At 35.0% G+C, this 8,128-nt stretch overlaps 1 pseudogene; it reads left to right on the top strand.

Moving 5' to 3' along the window:
- The first annotated feature begins 441 nt into the window (after nt 1-441).
- LOC125669968 (cysteine-rich secretory protein LCCL domain-containing 2-like) lies at nt 442-7,382 on the top strand (annotated as a pseudogene).
- The last annotated feature ends 746 nt before the right edge of the window (nt 7,383-8,128 follow it).

Consider the following 8,128-nt stretch of genomic DNA (forward strand, 5'->3'; position numbering starts at 1 on the left):
ATCCATTGTACATAGCAAATCTTTTAAGTTTTGAACTAATGCAGGCAACTTTCTTGAACTCGGATGTGTCAAATATTCGGGATATGTTGAAGTGAGTGTAGCCGTGTGAAAATTTTGTAAATAATTTTATGATTAAAAAGAATGGAATTTGCAATTGATAAGATTGTATAATAAAGTTCTACTAGAAACTTATGCCAAAACAATGGCAACCAGCTTTGATTTTATTTAATTTCCAATTTGATGTAATTAGTATTTCCCCGCCAAAAGTTTGATGAGCGTTTGGCGCCTGTTATAGTCATGTGACTTTAGACCAGGGTTGGATTTTTTTCATATTGTCCAGTGGGTTTGAAGTGTTCAGACGTTTGAGTTTTAGTTATGGCTATCTCGCCATTATGGTATGTTGGGTTTTTCTTTGTTTTTATGGAAGCAATAGCATCACAGTTGGCGCTCTAAATTATATTGCTAATATCTAACAAAGTGCATGTTTAACTTTTATTGCAGTTGCACCAAAGAAGCTTTGATTTATAGATTACAGCTTTACATTTGATAAATATCAAGCCTAAAGTCCATAACTTTGGTAAGTTATACTATTTAGACTGTTTAAGCAATATAAAAGTCAACTAAAGCAATAATATAAATAATTTGTTTTTAATCTTATTTTTTCTCACTTATTAAATATAAATAAGTTCGGTGGATCACTTTCATAAAATTGTGATTAAAGTGCTTGAATATCATTTGATATAACTGTATGCTAAGTTTCAAATGATACAATATATGTATATATAACATGTATAAAATGTATAGATGTATTTGACGTGATGTAAATTTTCATGTCATTTTGATATGCGGCTTTCTGTTTGTTACAGGGCATTTCAATTTATACTATTTATAGTGCAATTAACTGTGCAAGATAATGGATTTACATGGATGAAATATAAACACGAACTTTTAACAAGGATTTACGCTGTTGTTGTATTTCTATCAACGCATCGTGAGTTACATTTGGAGCCCCCAGTGAGGATCAAACTCACGACCCCTGGTTTACAAGGATAGGACATTTTCTTTATTAAGGGACAGATTTTTTTGGACAGGCATGAACTCGGATGTAGAAAATTGGATTAAGAACTGCGAAAGATGTTTGATAAGAAAATCCTCATGTCAGAAGGCACCAATGGTGAATATCACATCGCCTTATCCATTAGAATTAGTTTGTTTAGACTATCTAACATTAGAGCCTTGCAAAGGAGGAATCGCCAACATTTTAGTTCTTACAGACCATTACACAAGATATGCTCAGGCAATTCCGACAAAGAATCAGACTGCGAAAACAACAGCAGAAGAACTTTACAATAATTTCATTGTACATTATGGCATTCCAGCTAGATTACACAGTGACCAAGGTGCACAGTTTGAGAGCAATTTAATTAAAGAATTATGCCAGATAACAAAAATGGAAAAATCAAGAACAACGCCATACCATCCGATGTGTAATGGTATGACAGAAAGATTTAATAGGACCCTCATTAATATGTTAGGAACGTTGGAAAATAAGGAAAAGCAAGACTGGAAAAAATATATCTCTTCATTGGTTCATGCTTACAATTGTGCAAAACATGAAAGTACTGGTTATTCTCCGTTTGAACTAATGTTTGGCAGAAAACCTAGATTACCGATAGATTTAACATTTGGGTCACCCAGGGAAGGATCACAATTTCAGATGTAGAATAAAAAACCAAAGCATTTTCTGTTTTTTGTTTAAAACAAAATAATTCAATAATACAAATTGTTTTATTGTCTTTTGGTTCTTTTTCATCACAATACTTCAAAAGAATTGCTGATTACAACCATATAAAATGTTTACAATTACCTATGGGTCGAATTATGCGAGCGTCGAACAGCAGGGCTACCGCTATATTTAAAGCGACCCTGGTCACGCAAGACTTCCCACTCAAACACGTTTGTCTCGTAGAACACTGCATTGACAAACGTGTAGGTGACCTAGACTACCCTGATCACCAGCAACAGCGATCACAGATTCTGGAAACCTCGGGTATCTCATGCAGGAAAATCGCCAATACTCCATTTAAAATTTCAGTCCTAAACACAATATTTACCTGATTTATATCGCATTCGGGCTAATTTTTCACCCTGTTAAACATAATGGCATAACAAGTGGTAGATTTTCATTTCCGATCCACGACGCACTTCCTAACGTTTGTCAAAATTCACACTTTCAAACACACCGGTCTTGATTCCCTTATCTTTAATTTTGTTGAATAAACAACAACTCGGGTTTTATTAATTAACCACACACGTCCTTCATGTTGACAGCTTGGGTAAAAGAATATCACCGCCGAACTATTACTCGTGCGATAATTCCCAGAATAGTCATGCTCAACCTAAATCGAAAGTAGGAATCGCGTTGCAGTTGTAATTGAAAAATCTACAGTCGTTAAATAAAGGTAAAATTTCGTGAAATTACATGAAAAGGTTGTAAAAATCATGGTCGTTGATTGCGTCAGACAGGTGGTCGTTTAATACTGGTACAATATATAGGGTAAAGTCTCGGGGGAACTTTTTCGGTCACATACGACAGCGAGTTGCTTAATACAGTGGGTCGCTATGGAAGTTTTGACTGTATATTGTACTAATATGGGAATGAATGCATATTATTATTCTTGTACTGTATAATGCATTAGTAACACAATTCCCGAATTTAAAGAATGTATAGTCCCTATGTACTGTTATCATTGCGATTGATGTATAATCTGGCTGTTATTGCTATTCAGTTGGAACACTCTAAGAATGGTGAGGATGAGGATGTCTAATTTGCTAATTGCTGTTTGTCTGATGTTTGTAAGAGGAAATTCCGAAACCATTCCTGTTGGTCCGTATAAAGACCAACTTTTGAACCTACACAATGCTTACCGTCTAATGCAAGGCGCAGCTGACATGCAAGCTCTAGTAAGTAAATGTACACATATACTGTACGTGTAGGGATATCATCTGTCTCTGTATGGGTGGGGTCATTTAAAAATCTCTATATGGTTTCCTAATGAATTCTAGAGAAAAAACATATCCATAGATACGTTTGAAAGAAATAATACGATTAGAAATCCCAGAAATATTGTCTTTCTCAAATTCAAGAAAATTTTCATTTTACAAATATTTAATTGATAGATTATATCTTCAATGTTATAGTGTACATATCTATCTTAAATGCGACTATCCTCGCTCCATTTAGCCATAGAAACAGGTAAATATTCTAATCCAATCAGAGCAAATAGATGTTGGACTTTTTGTGTGAATATTGTTGAAGATAAATACCTTTTTATATTAATTTGCCCTGAATATACAGAATTGCGGAAAAAATATTAAGGAACATTCAATGTTTAAAGTAGTACAATTTTTTGATACGGGAAATTTCAAATGTAACATATACATGTATATCCAATAACTTGATACTAAGGTAAAGTCGATGTTTGTAATTACGTTCGTATAAATGTTTATATTGTTTACAATATTGTACTGATAAGATGTAAAGCTTAAAGTAATAAAGAACTTGAGTGTATTCACATTTTGTTAGGTGTGGGATGACCAGCTCAGTAAAGAGGCACAAGCCTGGACAGAAAGGTGCGTCTTCGAACACCAGAAGAAGGGACGAGGGGAAAATCTGGCTTTTCACACTCTCAGTAAGACAAATGAAGAGTTGATAAATAGTTCTATGAAGGCCTGGTACGACGAAATAAAGGACTACAACTATTACGGGAAGCAGTGTCACAGAAGCTGTCATTACACACAGGTAAGACCCTTCTCTTAGTTATAAAAATACTACATATGTTTTGGATGGATTGAATTTCAGTAGTCATTTGTTCAACCATTTTTCGAAAGCGTTTAAGTCGTGATTTAACCTACATTGTGTGTTCAATTTCCAATAGTCTTTCGAGGCATGCTGGCGCGGATTGTCATCAGCGTACAATCAACACATGGATAACATATTTTCAGGAACTTCATTAATATATATAAAAAAGAACTTATAGAGACCTAGATCAGAGCCTTGAGGCTCACCTGGATATGTATTGAAGTTAGATGAGAACAAAATCTTTATATATATATATATCACTTTTTTAGATCTATTTTTTCATCTACCATTGTAATCTATCACCGGATCTTCCTCGTGTTTGTAAAAAAAAAAAAAAAAAAAAAGAATGATACCAAAATGTCATACTCTATCAAAAGCTTCGGAAAGCCCACAAGATTTTGACCTCCATCGATAAGTCTAATAAGTTTCTAGTAATTGACAATGACCCAAGTCCGTCAATTTTAATTTTTGAATAGTGCCAGAAGGTTTTTATAAACTGTAAATAGATTGATGGAAAGTTGTTTCCTATAGGAGTGTGCAATTACAGTTATTTGCGGCAATACACGAGATGGTGTTATGCATATGCACCGGTCGACAGGGGATGATTACTCCTCCTAGGCACCTGATCCCACCTCTTGTGTGTCCAGGGGTCCGTATTTGCCCAACTATCTATTTTGTATTGCTTGTAGGAGTTGTGAGATTGATCACTGTTCTTTATCTTCACCTTTCATTGCAGGTCAGCGATTAGCATCCATCTTGCACCCATTAGATCTACCAAGATTGCAACTTTCTACAGGATTTTTTCTCCTACATAAAGACGACGTCTAGTTTTCCTTTTAAAATAAATATTCGATAAAAATTCGAATAAAGTGATGATTTTCTTCATATTGCAGATAGTCTGGGCTAAAACGAGGAAGGTTGGATGCGCTATTGAGAGCTGTGATACCCTGAGTCCATTCGGTGAGGTGGCGAAAATGCGTGGTATCTAGCCTGCTTCTACGATCCTATGTAAGTCCGATACATCACGTGTTTCAGGTCTTCTGTGTTCCGGTTGAAAAAGTGCTGCAATAAGCAGCACATTATCACGACTCATTGAGGACATAGGTTACCCCCGAAAACCTGAGAGAATTTTGTAAAACTATTTGTAAATGTTTTAATAGTGCTAAACTTATATCTACCACAAATGTTTCCTATGAAACCACATTTATTTTTGTATTATTTACAAATCTCTACTTAAAATAATGGTAAAACATTACCCGAAAATTGAAAATCTTAAGAAATGTCTTTTTATTGATGCATTTCATGTATTAATGGCTGATTAACTTTGATGAAATGATAGAAAATCTCATGTAAACACCGCAAAATTCTACTTTAGAATTTGTTTAAAATGTGACGTTACTTTTTTTATTCTTTTACCAAAATGACGTCATAAGCGTAACGTAAAGTAACACTAGTACCGAGCGCTTAGTCTTGACGTGTCCAAAATCTTAATATCTCACTAGCGCTACTCTATATACACAGTAAACAATGACTCGTGAATACCAATACAGGTAAGCGTCAGTGAGTTGAGTTTGTCTGCTCCTTCAGAAAAAGTACAGAGCTCATATCTCAGGATTCGCCCAACGAAAGGGCATGTACCACCGCTGGGCGAATCCTATTCAACAGCAAGAGCGACAGAAGACATTATTTGACAACGAGTGTTATGAGTCAGAATAAACCCAAAGACCAGCAGAAGTAAATTGCAAAGAATTCAAAGATGAAATAAATTATCATATGCATCAAATTTATGTGCATGCGGTTCACCGTAGATTTTTGAAAAATGCCATTTGAGGGTTTGAAATAGATGCGATCTGCGAGTGTGTTAGACCGACACTATGAATAAAATAGATTGATAAAAGAAACAAATGATAGTCGACAGCTTGACAGGTATATTGGTACCTATATGTAGCGTGTAACTCTCTCAGAAAAATAATGTTTTAAACTTATTATTTTGAATTAATTTTGTCTTCTTACATATACTTGATTACGACAAGATCTAGCCACAAAGAAAGTCAAGAAAGAAAATCTAAGAAATAGATGACATTCAGTAAAATTCTGCTTGTAGTGGAGGGTAACATTGAAAATTCTGCTTGTAGTGGAGGGTAACATTGAAAATTCTGCTTGTAGTTGAGGGTTACATTGAAAAGTTGCGCCTCGGTTGACAATGATTTTCTCGGGGTAAAATTTTTAATGTTACCTTCAGTTACATGCACTATTTGTAGCAAACCAACAAATAATTTGTGGAATTTGTCAAAAATTAAAATTCTAAACAGTGTATCATACTGACAAAATTTTGGACATATGAAGGTTGGACTTTATCCCTGGGGTGGTCTTTAAAGTACTGTCGATTTTGTCATTTTAGACTGAACACTTGAAGTTCAAAGTAGTTTTTGAGTTGTTTTAGTGCTGTTTGACTCCCACACAGTAGTACTGATATATTTGATAAGTCGAAATATAATTATCATGAAAATGGTCTTAAATTCTGCTTAGTGACGGAATCGCGGTAACGTATGATATAACGAAACATGCGGTCACAGTAATGAACATTTTGAAAGCATCGCGGTAATGTATTGCACTCAAACACTTGTCTTCAATATAACTTTTCCTTAAAAATATTTATTTGGCTTACCGGTACATAGTTGTTTACTTATTGGGGATCACTACAATAAATGTTCCATTATGTGTCAATCGTTTGATATGATATACAATTTTTACTTAGGGGAAACAATGTGTTTGAGTATCCTTACCAAAAAGGCGAAGCTTGTACTAAATGTTGCAAGAAGCAAAGCTGTGAGAAGGGACTTTGCACAGGTAACATTTTTAATCACTGTTCTATACATATACTTTGATACTCAACATGACTTACTAGTAATTTTAATTAGATAGAAAGCTACTTAACTTTGTCCGCTTTGAATTTACCATTTTGCCTCAGTGGAGTTGTACTGCCGATTGATATTAAAGAAAACGGGTGTGAAAATAAAACGAGGACAAAATTATCCCAGCATGCAGTATCATGCCTTTGAAGTCGGGAGACATGAGAGAGTCTAGAATCTAAGCTAATTTTTTGTTTTTGTCTTTTTTGGATAAAGGTGTTGAAGCATGCAAGCAAGCATGTGAAGATTATTACGAAAATTGCAACTATTGGGCAACTGACGGAGAATGCAAGAAGAACCCAAAGTTCATGTCCCTAAAATGCAGAAAATCTTGTGGCATATGTCATTAGATCGACAAGAAAGAAAAGTAATACGCTGTAGATAATCATAAAGCTTTTCAATTTAATGTGTGTTAAGTCTGGTAGAATATTGACTAATCAGTTTAATTTCACACTTCTGTATTTGTAGGTGAACATATATTACTTGATACTCGGTATGCAGACAAAAATTACTGTCGTCAACCGAGATTCCGTGGTTTGTGCTGTTCCTGCGCCAATGTTCATCGTATTTGTACATTTAATGTTATGAAATAAATTATGCAATTGTGACTCTGGATCATTTCTGTCTATTTCTACGTGTCAAATTCCAGAAAGGCCCAATGGAGCCACATTACGCATTAGGCAAAAAGAAAAGAAGGATGTATATTTAATTGCTGAGATAAAATTTAAAATTCAGGGGATGCTTACTCCTCCTAGGCATCTGATCCCACCTCTGGTGTGTCCAGGGGTCCGTGTTTGCCCAACTATCTATTTTGTATTGCTTATAGGAGTTATGAGATTGATCACTGTTCGTTATCTTCACCTTTCATTCGATTCATTTTCGCTTTCAACAGAAATGAGGATTATCTTAGTCTTACGTGCTATTATTAGTAATTCTAAATATAAAATGGTCCAAGAGGATTGAAACAGAAAGCCTATTTTCTCTTATCATTAGGCGTCAAGTGTGTGACAACACTGGAATTCCACCTTTCAGACTAATCTTTCCCTCCTTAACCAGCAGCATTCTCCACAGGGGGTACATCCAACATTCCAGACCTGGGAATTAGTCGTGTGCTGCACCGGATATTGCAGTCAGTGAAAAGGAAGTGTTGAAGTTTTTATTTTATTCACACCAGGTTATGGTCCAGATGATACAAAATTTCTCGAGATGGTTAGGACTGTAACACCAGCTCTCACTAGGATCCTCCAAGCATTTATACCCCATGTGACTGAAAATCAGTTAATGTATCCCCAATGCTCAAGAAAAAAGATTAGAGTAATCAAATTACAGATATGTGTCACTGACGCCTTTATGT

This window comes from Ostrea edulis, chromosome 4 (assembly GCF_947568905.1).
Source record: "Ostrea edulis chromosome 4, xbOstEdul1.1, whole genome shotgun sequence".
NCBI classification, from domain to species: domain Eukaryota; kingdom Metazoa; phylum Mollusca; class Bivalvia; order Ostreida; family Ostreidae; genus Ostrea; species Ostrea edulis.